Raw genomic sequence first — 18,438 nt, forward strand, 5'->3', positions numbered from 1 at the left:
AGGGAAGCATGTATAAAGTGAATAAAATTGGTCCTAGCACAGAACCTTGTGGAACTCCATAATTAACCTTAGTTTGTGAAGAAGATTCCCCATTTACATGAACAAATTGTAATCTATTAGATAAATATGATTCAAACCACCGCAGCGCAGTGCCTTTAATACCTATGGCATGCTCTAATCTCTGTAATAAAATTTTATGGTCAACAGTATCAAAATCAGCACTGAGGTCTAACAGAACAAGGACAGAGATGAGTCCACTGTCTGAGGCCATAAGAAGATCATTTGTAACCTTCACTAATGCTGTTTCTGTACTATGATGAATTCTAAAACCTGACTGAAACTCTTCAAATAGACCATTCCTCTGCAGATGATCAGTTAGCTGTTTTACAACTACCCTTTCAAGAATTGTTGAGAGAAAAGGAAGGTTGGAGATTGGCCTATAATTAGCTAAGATAGCTGGGTCAAGTGATGGCTTTTTAAGTAATGGTTTAATTACTGCCACCTTAAAAGCCTGTGGTACATAGCCAACTAATAAAGATAGATTGATCATATTTAAGATCGAAGCATTAAATAATGGTAGGGCTTCCTTGAGCAGCCTGGTAGGAATGGGGTCTAATAGACATGTTGATGGTTTGGATGAAGTAACTAATGAAAATAACTCAGACAGAACAATCTGAGGGAAAGAGTCTAACCAAATACCGGCATCACTGAAAGCAGCCAAAGATAACGATACGTCTTTGGGATGGTTATGAGTAATTTTTTCTCTAATAGTTAAAATTTTATTAGCAAAGAAAGTCATGAAGTCATTACTAGTTAAAGTTAAAGGAATACTTGGCTCAATAGAGCTCTGACTCTTTGTCAGCCTGGCTACAGTGCTGAAAAGAAACCTGGGGTTGTTCTTATTTTCTTCAATTAGTGATGAGTAGTAAGATGTCCTAGCTTTACAGAGGGCTTTTTTATAGAGCAACAGACTCTTTTTCCAGGCTAAGTGAAGATCTTCTAAATTAGTGAGACGCCATTTCCTCTCCAACTTACGGGTTATCTGCTTTAAGCTGCGAGTTTGTGAGTTATACCATGGAGTCAGGCACTTCTGATTTAAAGCTCTCTTTTTCAGAGGAGCTACAGCATCCAAAGTTGTCTTCAATGAGGATGTAAAACTATTGACGAGATACTCTATCTCACAGAGTTTAGGTAGCTACTCTGCACTGTGTTGGTATTTGGCATTAGAGAACATAAAGAAGGAATCATATCCTTAAACCTAGTTACAGCGCTTTCTGAAAGACTTCTAGTGTAATGAAACTTATTCCCCACTGCTGGGTAGTCCATCAGAGTAAATGTAAATGTTATTAAGAAATGATCAGACAGAAGGGAGTTTTCAGGGAATACTGTTAAGTCTTCAATTTCCATACCATAAGTCAGAACAAGATCTAGGATATGATTAAAGTGGTGGGTGGACTCATTTACATTTTGAGCAAAGCCAATTGAGTCTAATAATAGATTAAATGCAGTGTTGAGGCTGTCATTCTCAGCATCTGTGTGGATGTTAAAATCGCCCACTATAATTATCTTATCTGAGCTAAGCACTAAGTCAGACAAAAGTTCTGAAAATTCACAGAGAAACTCACAGTAACGACCAGCAGGACAATAGATAACAACAATAAAACTGGTTTTTGGGACTTCCAATTTGGATGGATGACTCGGGGGTGTTGACTCATTTAAACTAACATATTCATCATGCTGTAACCAGGTTTCTGTAAGGCAGAATAAATCAATATGTTGATCAATTATTATATCATTTACTAACAGGGACTTAGAAGAGAGAGACCTAATGTTTAATAGACCACATTTAACTGTTTTAGTCTGTGGTGCAGTTGAAGGTGCTATATTATTTTTTCTTTTTGAAATTTTATGCTTAAATAGATTTTTGCTGGTTATTGGTGGTCTGGGAGCAGGCACCGTCTCTACGGGGATGGGGTAATGAGGGGATGGCAGGGGGAGAGAAGCTGCAGAGAGGTGTGTAAGACTACAACTCTGCTTCCTGGTCCCAACCCTGGATAGTCACGGTTTGGAAGAATTAAGAAAATTGGCCAGATTTCTAGAAATGAGAGCTGCTCCATCCAAAGTGGGATGGATGCCGTCTCTCCTAACAAGACCAGGTTTTCCCCAGAAGCTTTGCCAATTATCTATGAAGCCCACCTCATTTTTTGGACACCACTCAGACAGCCAGCAATTCAAGGAGAACATGCGGCTAAACATGTCACTCCCAGTCCGATTGGGGAGGGGCCCAGAGAAAACTACAGAGTCCGACATTGTTTTTGCAAAGTTACACACCGATTCAATGTTAATTTTAGTGACCTCCGATTGGCGTAACCGGGTGTCATTACTGTCGACGTGAATTACAATCTTACCAAATTTACGCTTAGCCTTAGCCAGCAGTTTCAAATTTCCTTCAATGTCGCCTGCTCTGGCCCCCGGAAGACAATTGACTATGGTTGCTGGTGTCGCTAACTTCACATTTCTCAAAACAGAGTCGCCAGTAACCAGAGTTTGATCCTCACCGGGTGTGTCGCCGAGTGGGGAAAAACGGTTAGAAATGTGAATGGGTTGGCGGTGTACACGGGGCTTCTGTTTAGGACTATGCTTCCTCCTCACAGTCACCCAGTCGGCCTGCTTTCCCGGCTGCTGGGGATCTGCCAGAGGGAAACTAACGGTGGCTAAGCTACCTTGGTCCGCACCGACAACAGTGGCCTGGCTAGCTGTAGAATTTTCCACGGTGCGGAGCCGAGTCTCCAATTCACCCAGCCTGGCCTCCAAAGCTACGAATAAGCTACACTTATTACAAGTACCATTACTGCTAAAGGAGGCCGAGGAATAAGTAAACATTTCACACCCAGAGCAGAAAAGTGCGGGAGAGACAGGAGAAGCCGCCATGCTAAACCAGCTAAGAGCTAGTAGCTGCGCTAAGCTAGCGGATTACTAAAAACACACAAAGTGAATAATGTGTAAATAATTTAGAGGTGATTCAGCAGAGGGAGTGCTTTAGTTAAGGCACGTGAAGATTACACTGTGAAACAAATCATTATCTAGTTAACTAGATCAATCTAACTGCGCAGATTAAACAGCTAACAGATACAGAAAAACACTGCTGTGCTCCGGAACAGGAAGTGATACAATACCGCCATCATAATTATTTATAGGAAAACGTTTTTTTTCTCAAACAAATGTTTGGGCCTGAAAACAGTTTGGTATTATTTTCCTGCTAAGGTTTGAACTTTGAGAGTGTTTACACATGAGAGAAAAGTGAGAAAATATTCATGCCTGATTGAGAAAGTGTATAAACTGTGTAGTGAGGGGTTTTACAGCTTTGAAATGTCTATAATAATGGTAAAAAATAACACTGACTACGTCGCGGTTTCGCGTATTACAGGCTATTTTTAGAACGTAACTCCAGCGATTAATGAGGGACCACTGTAACACTTTATTGATTATATACTACAAAACAATTGATACGACAGCCGCTTTTGACGCTCTATTGGCACGCGTCGTGATTGGTGAAGTTCTTTTTCATTGCCGTCTCCCAGCTTCCATGTCGTAAAATGAGGGTGTGTCTGAAGCAGAGTCTAAATATTTATGGGTGTGTTTATTATAATTACGATCGTTTCCACCCGCCGCATTTATCAAGATCACGTCAGGCGTATGCCAGAAATGGGCAGGTGCGCACTGCTTGATACATGTCACGGCGACTTTGGTGTATTTCAAGTTTACGCCGTAAATTTACGCCACAATCAATCAATCAACTTTTTTCTTGTATAGCGCCAAATCACAACAAACAGTTGCCCCAAGGCGCTCCACATTGCAAGGCAAGGCCATACAATAATTATGAAACACAGTCTACGTCTAAAGCAACATAACCAAGGGATGGTCCAGGGTCACCCGATCCAGCCCTAACTATAAGCCTTAGCGAAAAGGAAAGTTTTAAGCCTAATCTTAAAAGTAGAGAGGGTATCTGTCTCCCTGATCTGAATTGGGAGCTGGTTCCACAGGAGAGGAGCCTGAAAGCTGAAGGCTCTGCCTCCCATTCTACTCTTACAAACCCTAGGAACTACAAGTAAGCCCGCAGTCTGAGAGCGAAGCGCTCTAATGGGGTAATATGGTACTACGAGGTCCCTAAGATAAGATGGGACCTGATTATTCAAAACCTTATAAGTAAGAAGAATAATTTTAAATTCTATTCTAGCATTAACAAGTGCGCAACATTGATACATGAGGCCCATTACGAGGACTGCTTTCTTCCATTTGTGAAATATAGCGAAGATTCGTCCCATCCTGTCTATGGCTGATGCTGAGACTTTGATTCATGCATTTGTCTCTTCTAGATTGGACTATTGTAATGCTCTATTTTCTGGCTTACCGCAGTCCAGCATTAGGCCTCTCCAATTGGTTCAAAATGCTGCAGCCAGGGCGTAAAGTTTGTCCACTTTACGCCCGTTTTGGCATCCCTGCACTGGCTTCCAGTTGCTGCAAGATTGGATTTTAAAGTAGTGTTATTAGTTTATAAAATTGTTCATGGACTTGCACCTCCCTGTCTGGCTGACCTGGTAAGCCCCTATGTAACCAGCTCGGGCCTTGCGTTCTCAGGGTGCAGGACTTGTGTGTTCCCAGCGTGAATAATAAATAAATCTGCCGGTCACAGAGCTTTCACCATGCTCCAGCTCTGTGGAATGATCTCCCGGCACACATTCGGCAGTCGGACACTGTGGAGACTTTTAAGTCACGTTTAAAGACTCATTTGTTTTCCTTGTTTTATCATTAGAGTTATGATGTGTTTTTATTCTTGTATTCTTTAATGGTCGTCTTTTTATTGTGTTTAAATTTTTAATTCTTTTTTTTTTATGTTGTGTGAAACACCTTCAGACGATTTCATCGTGAATTGGCGCTATATAAATTAATAAATTTGAAAATTTGAATTTGCAATCTGTGCTACATACAATAGGCCAGAGTGTCACGACCTGTTTGTGGATTTTGGGCAGCCCATAGAAGTGGACCTCAGTCTGCAGTTCATCTCCACCTTAAAGACACCAACCACATGTTTGAGGACAAGGAAGTTAAAATCTTAGCCAGAGAAAAGAAATGGTTTGAGAGGGGAGTGAAGGAAGCATTGTATGTGAAGCAGTTGAAACCCAGCCTTAACAAGGGAGGGGGTCTGAGACATGCTTTGTCCCCTGTTTACAATGGGGTACTCAGGTCAAAGCAGTTTCGGTTTTGTGTTCATGATAATGAGTCATTCACATCATCAGGAGAGGCATCAGTCCCATCGTTAGGAGGGACAGCTACCCTGTCATTAGGAGGGTGCTAACTAGAGCACAATAGGTGTTAATTAAAGCAATTGTTTAGTCACTAGCCAATAGCAGTCTGCCTCTCGGTAGGAGGGGTCTTTATGACATCTAGGCTGGATTACTGTAGTTCTCTGTCTCTTGGCCTTCCTCAGTCTCTGCTCACACATCTGCAGATCACTCAGCGTGCTGCTGCAAGGCAGGAACATCTCACCCCCATCCTGGCCTCCTCAGACTGGCTCCCTGTTACTTTTAGAATTGTTTTGAGGCTCTTCATGCGCTGGGCCCCGACTATATTTCTGACCTGGTCCAGCCCCACTCAGCCCCCACGACCCTCAGATCCTCAGGCAGTGGTCTTCTCCATGTGCCGCAATCATGGCTCAGACAGGAAGGTGACAGAGCGTTTGTGGTCGCTGCCCATGACTGTGGATCCAGCTGCCTCCAGATGTGCCACCTCCATTTCTGCTTTTAAATCGAGGCTGAAAACCCACCTGGATTCTCTAATGTTTCTTTGGCCATTCTGTGATTTTGTGTTTGTTTCTTTCTGTTCTTTTTTTTCTATTATTGTGTTTATGATGCATTTTATGCTTTTAGTTGTTTTACTATTTTATCTACTTTTTGTACAGCACTTTGTGTCGCTGTGTTTAAATGTGCATTATAAATTTAATTTGCTTATTTATTTACTTATCAATGCTCAGTCAGTACTCATCAGTACTCCTCCAGCACACGATTTCACTTTATTTTATTTGCATAGCACCAAATCACAAGAACGCTGCCTCAAGCAGCTTCACACAGGTGAAGTCTGACCTCAACAACCCGCCTGAGCAAGAAGACAGGAGACAGTTGGAAGAAAAAACTCAGAAACCTCCAGCAGACCAGACTCAGACAGGTGACCAAACGAACAGTTACAAGGTTTTTACAGATTTTGCAAGAATTTCTTAAACAGAAGAAACAACAACAACAAAAACAGAAATATAAAAACAGAAGAGGAACAAAAACAAAGGGCCTCATTCACCAATATCTTCTTAAGAACCTTCTTAGATTCCTTCTTAAGCTGTTCTTAAGAAAACTCTACGTCAGATTCATCAACATGTTCTTAAACCGCAGAATTGTTCACAGCTGTGTTCTTAAGTTGATGAATCTCATCTCGTAAACTGAAAGTGTGTGCCTGGTGAGCCTAATTAACATATGATTAGCATAAGTAACAGCCCATCAATGCCCATAAAAGGTCATGGAACTGCATTTCTGTGTCTAAACACAGATTTCATAAAGATGACCAAAGTGCTGAAAGCAAAAGGAAAATCAATTTCAGGGCAGCAGGCAAAGAGAAAAAAGAACTGTGGCTGTTCAGAGGAGGAGGTACTTCTGCAGGAAATCAGGGACAAAGAAATGGTTCGGTTTAAAATCTGACACAAAAAAAAAAAATCACAAAACCAGACTAGAGGGGAACAGCAGACACCCAAAAACTGTCCAAGTTGGACCAGCACATCAGGGCCATGATTCGGGTGATGGCACTCTCAGGAAGGCTACGGGAAAAATCTAAATCATTTGATATTTAATTTTCCCCCACCCTACTTTTTAGGAGTACCATCGACTGAGTGTCTGGATCCAGACCTGGGCCCTGAGGCCACGCTTCCATCCACTCCCTGTGTGTCTGCCGCTCCACTTGATTTATCATTTTTAACAATGTACATTTAATATATTTTAATATTAAAAAAAAATACCATATCACTGCAATATTGTATTTTAATGACCTTCACATAAGCAGACAACACAACCAGTGTGACAACATATCAGCAGTGAAATGTGTGTAAGAGTTCTCCAGAGTGTTTAGGGATGCTCCTTTTATACCCAGTCATGACACTCACCTGTTTCTAATTAGGTGTTCTTTGAGCATTCATCATTCATTTCCCAGTCTTTTGTTGCCCCGTCCCAACTTTTTTGAAACGTGTTGCAGGCATCCATTTCAAAATGAGGAAATATTTGCACAAAAACATGAAAGATTATCAGTTTGAACATTAAATATCTTGTCTTTGTGGTGTATTAAATTGAATATGGGTTGAAGAGGATTTGCAGATCATTGTATTCTGTTTTTATTTACATTTTACACAATGTCCCAACTTCATTGGAATTGGGGTTGTAGTTCTAACCTTAGTGACATGAAATTTGGGGTTCCACAGGGGTCTGTCTTAGGCCCCCTGCTTTTCTCCCTTTATATAGCGTCCCTTGGGCACATATTGCGATGTTTTAGATTACTAGCTAGTTTAAATACATGCTGATAACTGCTGGTAATCTCATCCACATAAAATCATAGATTGCCTTGCATCAGTGAGAAGCTGGATGTCTAGCAACTTCCTACTTTTAAATTCTGATAAGACTGAAATGATGGTTCTTGGTCCAGTGAGACATCGGCATTAATTTGACCAGTTAACGCTTAGCCTAGGCTCATATGTCATAAATCACACTGACAAAGTGAGGAACCTTGGGGTAATTTTTGATCCTACGTTGTCCTTTGACCTCCACATTAGAGATATTACGAGGACTGCTTTCTTCCAACTGTGAAATATAATGAAGATTCGTCCCATCCTGTCTGTGGCTGATGCTGAGACCCTGATTCATATGTTTGTCTCATCTAGATTGGACTACTGCAATGTTCTATTTTCTGGTTTAGGGCTTAGAGCATTAGGGCTCTCCAATTGGTTCAAAATGCTGCTGCCAGACTTTTGACACAAAGCAGAAAGTTTGACCACATTACAGGTTAAGGTTCTGCTACTATCCTATAAAATGATTTACGGACTGGCCCCTCCCTACTTAGCTGACCTAATTAAACCCTATGTACCAGCCCAGGCTCTGCGTTCTCAACATGCAGGACTACTTTGTATCCCTAGGGTGAATAAAAAGTCTGCGGGTCACACAAATTAATAAGGTTTATCAGTTTGAACATTAAATATCTTGCCTTTGTGGTGTATTCAATTGAATATAGGTTGAAGAGGATTTGCAAATCATTGTATTCTGTTTTTATTTACGTCCCAACTTCATCAGAATTGGGGTTGTATGTATAGTGAATTGAACTGAATTTATTAGACACCCATGCATAACGGAAATTCACTCGTATACAAATCAATCAATCAATCAATTTTATTTATATAGCGCCAAATCACAACAAACAGTTGCCCCAAGGCGCTTAACAACCAAACTCTGAAAAGTCAAAGGCGAAAAGAAATATTAGAAACAAACAAAAAATGGTGCCTAAAGGCGTAAGCAGAAGCAACGCTTATCAACGCCTGCCCCCCGTATAAACTCAAATCAAACCAGGCATATATTCCTGTTTATAAACATTTATATCCAACACAATCTGAACAACAGCAGCACATAGCTACAGATAAAAGAAGTCAAATATTTCTCCAAACTGCTCCCCCCAAAACAAAAACAAAGGTTCCAGTATAACAACATCTACATATAACACAACTCAACCATATTCATTGAATACATATCTAGAAAATATAATTTACTGTATTTGTACATCCTGGTTATAATTTCCAAATAACATCATTTTAGTTTTAGACCAATTTAATGACAGTTTGTTCATATCAAACCAACTCTTCAACTTTATCATTTTAGTTCTCAAATCAAACAATAATTGCTGCAAATTCTCTCCAGAACAAAACAAGTTTGTTTCATCAGCAAAGAGAATTGCTTGAAACACATTGGAAACTTTACATAAATCATAAATATATAAAATAAATAATTTTGTTCTCAGCACAGAGCCCTGGGGAGCCCCACAAATGATGTCCAGAAATGCAGAACAACAGTCCCCAATTTTAACAAACTGCTTCCAGTTTTGCAAATAACTTTTAATCCAATTCAGAGCCACTACTCTAATCCCATAAAGTTCCAACTTTTGAAATAATATGTTATGATTGATTGTGTCAAAAGCCTTTTTTAAGTCAATAAATAGACCTATTACTATCTCCCTTTGGTCCACATGTTTATTGATCTCTTCGATTGCATTGCACAAAGCCAAAGCAGTGGACCTTTTCGCTCTGAACCCATATTGACTGTCATCAAGCAGGTTGTGAAGTTCAATAAATTTATCCAGTCTGTTATTGTAAAGTTTTTTCCAGTATCTTAGAAAATTGTGACAATAAAGACACAGGCCTGTAGTAAAAAGATGTTTGTCACCAGATTTAAATAAAGGTATCACCTTTGCCACTTTCATACCATTTGGAACAATTCCTGTTTGAAACAATTTAATAAATATATATGTTAATAGTTTAGCAATTTCTGGAATTATCTGCTTTATAAGGTCATATGTACGTCATTATGATCAGCTGACTTTTTACTTTTACATGTGCTGACTAACATAAGAATTTCCCTCTCATCAACCAAGCCAAGAAATATAGTATACAGATTTCTCTCAATTAATTGCTGGTTTACCCATGTAGTTTGTGGAATGTCAGCTGCTAAATCTGGCCCAACATTAGCGAAAAACTTATTAAAACTGTTCACTACTTGATTCATGTCATATTCATCTTTATTGTGATCAGTAAAGTAAGTTGGGTAATTCTTTGATTTGGGTTTATTTCTTAAAATACTATTCAGTATGTTCCATGTTTCCTTTATGTTATTTTTATTATCATTTAGAATTTTAGAATTTGATTTTTTTTTTTTACAATTCCGCATAATAGTTGTTAATTTATTTTATAGTACTTATACTTAATCTCAGCCTCTCTTGATTTACTTCTAATAAACTCTCTATATAACATATTTTTCTTCTTACACATCTTTTGCAGTCCCTTTGTTATCCATGGATGGGCCTTATACTTGTTATTTACACTGCAATGTAGAATTGGACAATTTTTGTTATTTATATCAAGAAATATATTTTCAAGTTCGACATATGCTAAATTGGCATCGTTCTCTGTATAAATGGAATTCCAATCCTGCAGACGTAAATCATTTTTTAGGGCGGTAATAGCTTCTTCAGATTGCAGACGTTTTTGATATTATATTTTCTCCTTCCATTTAGTATTTAAATTCAGCTCTGTTACTATAAAAATTGGTAAGTGGTCACTGATATCATTGATCAATAAACCACTTATTGTTTTGGTATCTGTATCATTTGTTATTATTATTATTATTATTAAAACTTTATTTAACCAGGTCAATCCCATTGAGACACAAAGGTCTCTTTTCCAAGGGAAGCCTGGCCAAGAAAGCAGCTTTAAAACAAAGTTTCAAGAGCATTGAAGAGGAGAACATAGAATCAGACATCAGTAAAACAGACAAAATACAATCTGGTCACATCATAGAGTTAATATGGGGCCTTCATAAGCAGGAACAAGAACGATATGAGGCAGATACTATGTCCCTCATAAAGTTTTTAAATTTTCCAAGAGAAGTTAGTTCCCTCAAGTTCAAAGTTCTCTGTAGTGAGTTCCAGGAAGCAGGTGCGAAGTACATGAAGGATTGCCTACCTAACTCAATACAAATTTTGAGGACGTTAAGCAAGTAACAATCATTGGAACGCAAGGAATAAGTGCTCTGGGTTCTCGAAATGTAGCCACATAGATATTGGGGGAGTAAACCTAAGATTGCTTTGTAAATAAAAATGTGCCAGTGTGAGAGATAACGTGCAGCCAACGAGGGCCACTCAACTCTGCTATATAAAGTAGAATGGTGAGTGAAGGTTTTGCAACATGTAACAAACCTCAGGGCACCGTGATAGAGTCCAAAGACTGGAGACAATTAGCAGGGGCATGCATATAAATAAGGTCACTGTAATCCAATAAAGGAAGAAAGGTGGCAGCTACTAAATTCTTCCTAGCAGCAAAGCTAAAACATGTCCTGTTACGATAAAAAAAAAAAAAAAAAAAAAAAAACAGTTTTAGCTTTAGTTTTTGATCAGGTTCTCTATATGAGACTTAAAAGAAAGCCTGTCGTCAATCAGCACACCCAAATACTTGTAGCAAGGCACTAGCTCAATCATGTAAAAAGCCATCACTTGACCCAGCTATCTTAGCTAATTATAGGCCAATCTCCAACCTTCCTTTTCTCTCAAAAATTCTTGAAAGGGTAGTTGTAAAACAGCTAACTGATCATCTGCAGAGGAATGGTCTATTTGAAGAGTTTCAGTCAGGTTTTAGAATTCATCATAGTACAGAAACAGCATTAGTGAAGGTTACAAATGATCTTCTTATGGCCTCGGACAGTGGACTCATCTCTGTGCTTGTTCTGTTAGACCTCAGTGCTGCTTTTGATACTGTTGACCATAAAATTTTATTACAGAGATTAGAGCATGCCATAGGTATTAAAGGCACTGCGCTGCGGTGGTTTGAATCATATTTGTCTAATAGATTACAATTTGTTCATGTAAATGGGGAATCTTCTTCACAGACTAAAGTTAATTATGGAGTTCCACAAGGTTCTGTGCTAGGACCAATTTTATTCACTTTATACATGCTTCCCTTAGGCAGTATTATTAGACGGTATTGCTTAAATTTTCATTGTTACGCAGATGATACCCAGCTTTATCTATCCATGAAGCCAGAGGACACACACCAATTAGCTAAACTGCAGGATTGTCTTACAGACATAAAGACATGGATGACCTCTAATTTCCTGCTTTTAAACTCAGATAAAACTGAAGTTATTGTACTTGGCCCCACAAATCTTAGAAGCATGGTGTCTAACCAGATCTTTACTCTGGATGGCCTTTCCCTGACCTCTAGTAATACTGTGAGAAATCTTGGAGTCATTTTTGATCAGGATATGTCATTCAAAGCGCATATTAAACAAATATGTAGGACTGCCTTTTTGCATTTACGCAATATCTCTAAAATCAGAAAGGTCTTGTCTCAGAGTGATGCTGAAAAACTAATTCATGCATTTATTTCCTCTAGGCTGGACTATTGTAATTCTTTATTATCAGGTTGTCCTAAAAGTTCCCTAAAAAGCCTTCAGTTAATTCAAAATGCTGCAGCTAGAGTACTGACGGGGACTAGCAGGAGAGAGCATATCTCACCCGTGTTGGCCTCTCTTCATTGGCTTCCTGTTAATTCTGGAATAGAATTTAAAATTCTTCTTCTTACTTATAAGGTTTTGAATAATCAGGTCCCATCTTATCTTAGGGACCTCGTAGTACCATATCACCCTAATAGAGCGCTTCGCTCTCAGACTGCAGGCTTACTTGTAGTTCCTAGGGTTTGTAAGAGTAGAATGGGAGGCAGAGCCTTCAGCTTTCAGGCTCCTCTCCTGTGGAACCAGCTCCCAATTCAGATCAGGGAGACAGATACCCTCTCTACTTTTAAGATTAGGCTTAAAACTTTCCTTTTCGCTAAGGCTTATAGTTAGGGCTGGATCGGGTGACCCTGGACTATCCCTTGGTTATGCTGCTTTAAATGTAGACTGTGGGGGGGTTCCCATGATGCACTGTTTCTTTCTCTTTTTGCTCTGTATGCATCACTCCGCATTTAATCATTAGTGATCGATCTCTGCCCCCCTCCACAGCATGTCTTTTTCCTGGTTCTTTCCCTCAGCCCCAACCAGTCTCAGCAGAAGACTGCCCCTCCCTGAGCCTGGTTCTGCTGGAGGTTTCTTCCTGTTAAGAGGGAGTTTTTCCTTCCCACTGTTACCAAGTGCTTGCTCACAGGGGGTCGTTTTGACCGTTGGGGTTTTTCATAATTATTGTATGGCCTTGCCTTACAATATAAAGCGCCTTGGGGCAACTGTTTGTTGTGATTTGGCGCTATATAAAAAAAAAGTTGATTGATTGATTGATAGGACCAATTTTATTCACTTTATACATGCTTCCCTTAGGCAGTATTATTAGACGGTATTGCTTAAATTTTCATTGTTACGCAGATGATACCCAGCTTTATCTATCCATGAAGCCAGAGGACACACACCAATTAGCTAAACTGCAGGATTGTCTTACAGACATAAAGACATGGATGACCTCTAATTTCCTGCTTTTAAACTCAGATAAAACTGAAGTTATTGTAATTGGCCCCACAAATCTTAGAAACATGGTGTCTAACCAGATCCTTACTCTGGATGGCATTACCCTGACCTCTAGTAATACTGTGAGAAATCTTGGAGTCATTTTTGATCAGGATATGTCATTCAAAGCGCATATTAAACAAATATGTAGGACTGCTTTTTTGCATTTACGCAATATCTCTAAAATCAGAAAGGTCTTGTCTCAGAGTGATGCTGAAAAACTAATTCATGCATTTATTTCCTCTAGGCTGGACTATTGTAATTCATTATTATCAGGTTGTCCTAAAAGTTCCCTAAAAAGCCTTCAGTTAATTCAAAATGCTGCAGCTAGAGTACTGACGGGGACTAGAAGGAGAGAGCATATCTCACCCATATTGGCCTCTCTTCATTGGCTTCCTGTTAATTCTAGAATAGAATTTAAAATTCTTCTTCTTACTTATAAGGTTTTGAATAATCAGGTCCCATCTTATCTTAGGGACCTCATAGTACCATATCACCCCAATAGAGCGCTTCGCTCTCAGACTGCAGGCTTACTTGTAGTTCCTAGGGTTTGTAAGAGTAGAATGGGAGGCAGAGCCTTCACCTTTCAGGCTCCTCTCTGTGCTTGTTCTGTTAGACCTCAGTGCTGCTTTTGATACTGTTGACCATAAAATTTTATTACAGAGATTAGAGCATGCCATAGGTATTAAAGGCACTGCGCTGCGGTGGTTTGAATCATATTTATCTAATAGATTACAATTTGTTCATGTAAATGGGGAATCTTCTTCACAGACTAAGGTTAATTATGGAGTTCCACAAGGTTTTGTGCTAGGACCAATTTTATTCACTTTATACATGCTTCCCTTAGGCAGTGTTATTAGAAAGTACTGCTTAAATTTTCATTGTTACGTAGATGATTCCCAGCTTTATCTATCCATGAAGCCAGAGGACCTACACCAATTAGTTAAACTGCAGGAATGTCTTTCAGACATAAAGACATGGATGACCTCTAATTTCCTACTTTTAAATTCAGATAAAACTGAAGTTATTGTACTTGGCCCCACAAATCTTAGAAACATGGTGTCTAACCAGATCCTTACTCTGGATGGCATTACCCTGACCTCCAGTAATACTGTGAGAAATCTTGGAGTCATTTTTGATCAGGATATGTCCTTCAATGCGCATATTAAGCAAATATGTAGGACTGCTTTTTTGCATTTGTGCAATATCTCTAAAATTAGAAAGGTCTTGTCTCAGAGTGATGCTGAAAAGCTTCTTCATGCATTTATTTCTTCTAGGCTGGACTATTGTAATTCATTATTATCAGGTTGTCCTAAAAGTTCCCTGAAAAGCCTTCAGTTAATTCAAAATGCTGCAGCTAGAGTACTGATGGGGACTAGAAGGAGAGAGCATATTTCACCCATACTGACTTCTCTTCATTGGCTCCCTGTTAATTCCAGAAGAAAATTTAAAATTCTTCTTCTTACTTATAAGGTTTTGAATAATCAGGTCCCATCTTATCTTAGGGACCTCATAGTACCATATCACCCCAATAGAGCGCTTCGCTCTCAGACTGCAGGCTTACTTGTAGTTCCTAGGGTTTGTAAGAGTAGAATGGGAGGCAGAGCCTTCACCTTTCAGGCTCCTCTCCTGTGGAACCAGCTCCCAATTCAGATCAGGGAGACAGACACCCTCTCTACTTTTAAGATTAGGCTTAAAACCTTCCTTTTTGAAAAAGCTTATAGTTAGGGCTGGATCAGGTGACCCTGAACCATCTCTTAGTTATGCTGCTATAGACTTAGACTGCTGGGGGGTTCCCATGATGCACTGAGTGTTTCTTTCTCTTTTTGCTCTGTATGCACCACTCTGCATTTAATCATTAGTGATTGATCTCTGCTCCCCGCCACAGCATGTCTTTTTCCTGGTTCTCTCCTTCAGCCCCAACCAGTCCCAGCAGAAGACTGCCCCTCCCTGAGCCTGGTTCTGCTGGAGGTTTCTTCCTGTTAAAAGGGAGTTTTTCCTTCCCACTGTCGCCAAGTGCTTGCTCACAGGGGGTCGTTTTGACCGTTGGGGTTTTTCTGTAATTACTGTATGGCTTTTGCCTTACAATATAAAGCGCCTTGGGGCAACTGTTTGTTGTGATTTGGTGCTATATAAATAAAATTGATTTGATTTGATTTAGTGATAAAATATATATGTGATTGTGTAGATATGTATTTATGAAATTGTGTTGATGTGTGCATGCATGTATATATTTTGTATGTTTTTAGTATAAGGGGTGGGTATTTATAAGCTTTGCGTCTGCTCTCACCTTTTCTGCCACACGGGATCTTTGTAAAGTTGTTTTGTTATGAGTTTTTTGTTGAATTGTGTGCAGAATAAACTCATTCATTCACTCATCAATGCTCAATCTGTACTCATCATTGCTCCATCTGTACTAATCAATGGCCCGTCAGTACTCATCACTGCTCCGTCAGTACTCATCACTGCTCCATCTAGACTCATCAATGCACCTTCTGTACTCATCAATGCACCTTCTGTACTCATCAATGCTCCTTCTTTACTCATCAATGATCCATCAGTACTCATCAATGATCCATCAGTACTCATCAATGATCCATCAGTACTCATCAATGCGTCTTCTTTACTCATCAATGATCCATCAGTACTCATCAATGATCCATCAGTACTCATCAATGCGCCTTCTGTACTCATCATTGCTCCATCTGCACTTATCGGTATTACGTCAGTACGCATCAATATTCCTTCAATACTCATCAATGCTCCATCAGTATTCACCATTGCTCCATTTGTACTCGTCAATGTTCCTTCTGTTCTCATCAGTATTATGTGAGTACTCATCAGTATTACATCAGTACTCAATGCTCCTTCAGTCCTCAGCAATGCTACATCAGTACTCATCAATGGTCATCAGTACTCATCAATATTCCTCCAGTACTCATCAATGCTCCAACCGTATCCATCAATTCTCATCAGTACTCATTAATGCGCCATCAGTACTCATCAATATTCCTTCAGTACTCATCAATGCACCATGAGTGCTCATCAATGCTCTGTCAGTACTCATCAATACTCAGTCACTAATTCATTGATACTCACTCTGTATTCATCCATGCTTCTTGAGTACTCATTAATCTTCTGTGTGCACTCATCAATTATCTGTAAATACCATACCATACCATACCAGTTTTATGGTATGGTACTCCAATATACTCGACAATATTCCAATACTCAGGGCTGTGAAATGAAAATTGTGAAATCTGAGGAAAATTTGCAGGGGGTCTGGGGGCATAGGTCCCCAGGAGCCGGGGTCCCGGGCCCCGTGGAATCCCAGAAACCAAATTAATTTTTTATCTAATGATACATTTTCAGCATCTCCTGGAACAAAATGTCTCAAAATTAGTGGACATTTAAATGACCCTGTATTCAACTTTTCATTTGAACCGTCAATGATGATGTTGAAATAACAGAATATGATGTGGAGGTTGGACCTGGAATGATTTTCCTTTTAATCGTAAACCAAATTATGCATTAACTCAGAACAATTAAACTACATGAAATTTATGAAGACTGAAAAGACTGTTACAAGATTTCACAAACCACAGCAGAAGCTTGGAGAATATTTTGAAAATCGTGGTAAAATATCAGTAACATACCTGATAGTAAAAAAGCCAAATATTCTTGTGTAAATTCACGTAAATCCATTCAAAGCCACAGTCTTTTTTTTCCCATTGAAAGAAAGTCTAGATTAAATAAAAAAAAGTCACACAATCTTGTCTAAAATCCTGTTTGAACAGCACAATGTTTATTTTCCAGAAAGAGAAAAATTCTTACCGTGTTTCTTGAGGGCACAGTTCGCTTATCCCGTTTCTTTTATCTTTCAGATGTGTTGATGAAGTCAGCGACAATTCCACGGATCCTTATCAGACTTTTTCAAAGTCTTTCTCACCATCTTCTCTGTCTGACGTCGCTCCATGACACAGACGGGCTGCACAAGTGTTCTTTTAAAAACTTTAGAGCTCTAAAGATTTGCGATGTACACATGCTATGTTTAGCTTAAGCTTTGCGCAGGAGACACACAGCGTCACCACAGCAACCAACCAGTCTCACTTTACGACAACTGTCGCGACAGCCAGGATTTTTTCTCCTCCAAACTCCACGGATCCGAGGATACTGATTTGTATCTGTAACACACAGATCAGTGTCTGCGGACCGCCGCGGTCTTATAAAACTCGCACGATGTCATGAAAAAAAAAAAAACACTTTGTGATAGAGATTTTAAAAACAGAGTTCAACACCCCCCCCCCCCCCCCCCCACACACACACACACATGATGAGATCCGCGGAATTTCGCGGATCCGTGGAGTTTTCACAGCCCTGAATACTCTGTGAATACTGGTCAATTCTGAGTCATGCTCAACAATACTGAGTGCTCAGTAATGCTTCTTCAGTACTCTATAAGTACTCATTGGCACTCTGTAAATTCTCATCAGTACTCCATTGGTACTTATCAATACTCTGAGTACTAATCTATATGCCACTGGTACTCTGTTGGTACTCTTCAGTCTCATCAATATTATGTCAGCACAGTAACATTCCAAGAAAGCAATGGCAGCAGGGTCCTTGTTTACTACTGTGGTCATAAAATCCAGAAATAAAGACTGAAAAAGACTCTGGGTTTGTTTACCTCATTCTTGTGCTCGTCGTCTTCCTCTGTCCTCGTCCTCTCTGCTACGTCAAAAACTTTCTGCTTTTTCTTCTTGTGGTGACCTAATCTTCATCCAGTGGAAACACTGAGAGAGACCAAGTGAGAAGAGGAAGACAGACAGACAGACAGACAGACAGACAGACAGACAGAGAGAGAGAGGAGGGGGAGAAGTAACTCCAAAAAATGCAGAGAACCAACATCTGTTTTCAATCTCTCCTTCACACTCAGACAGGATGTGAAACAAATCCAAGACACACACACACACACACACACACACACACACACACACACACACACACACACACACACACACACACACACACACACACACAGAGAGACACCAGTTGACATTTTTCATTTGCATGTCTTCAGTATTGCAACAATGAGAAAGTCATC

The 18,438-nt window shown here is 39.6% G+C and overlaps 1 protein-coding gene across 1 annotated transcript in view; it reads right to left on the reverse strand.

Moving 5' to 3' along the window:
- The window catches only part of LOC117517273 (platelet-derived growth factor receptor beta-like), a 153,734-nt gene extending 135,516 nt beyond the window's left edge, over positions 1–18,218 (reverse strand). Inside the window, exon 1 of the mRNA XM_034178225.1 lies at positions 18,022–18,218. The gene's annotated coding sequence lies outside the window, so the exon portion shown is untranslated. The remainder of the gene's footprint in view (positions 1–18,021) is intronic.
- Positions 18,219–18,438: the final 220 nt, after the last annotated feature.

Source organism: Thalassophryne amazonica, chromosome 9 (assembly GCF_902500255.1).
Source record: "Thalassophryne amazonica chromosome 9, fThaAma1.1, whole genome shotgun sequence".
In the NCBI taxonomy this organism is placed as follows: domain Eukaryota; kingdom Metazoa; phylum Chordata; class Actinopteri; order Batrachoidiformes; family Batrachoididae; genus Thalassophryne; species Thalassophryne amazonica.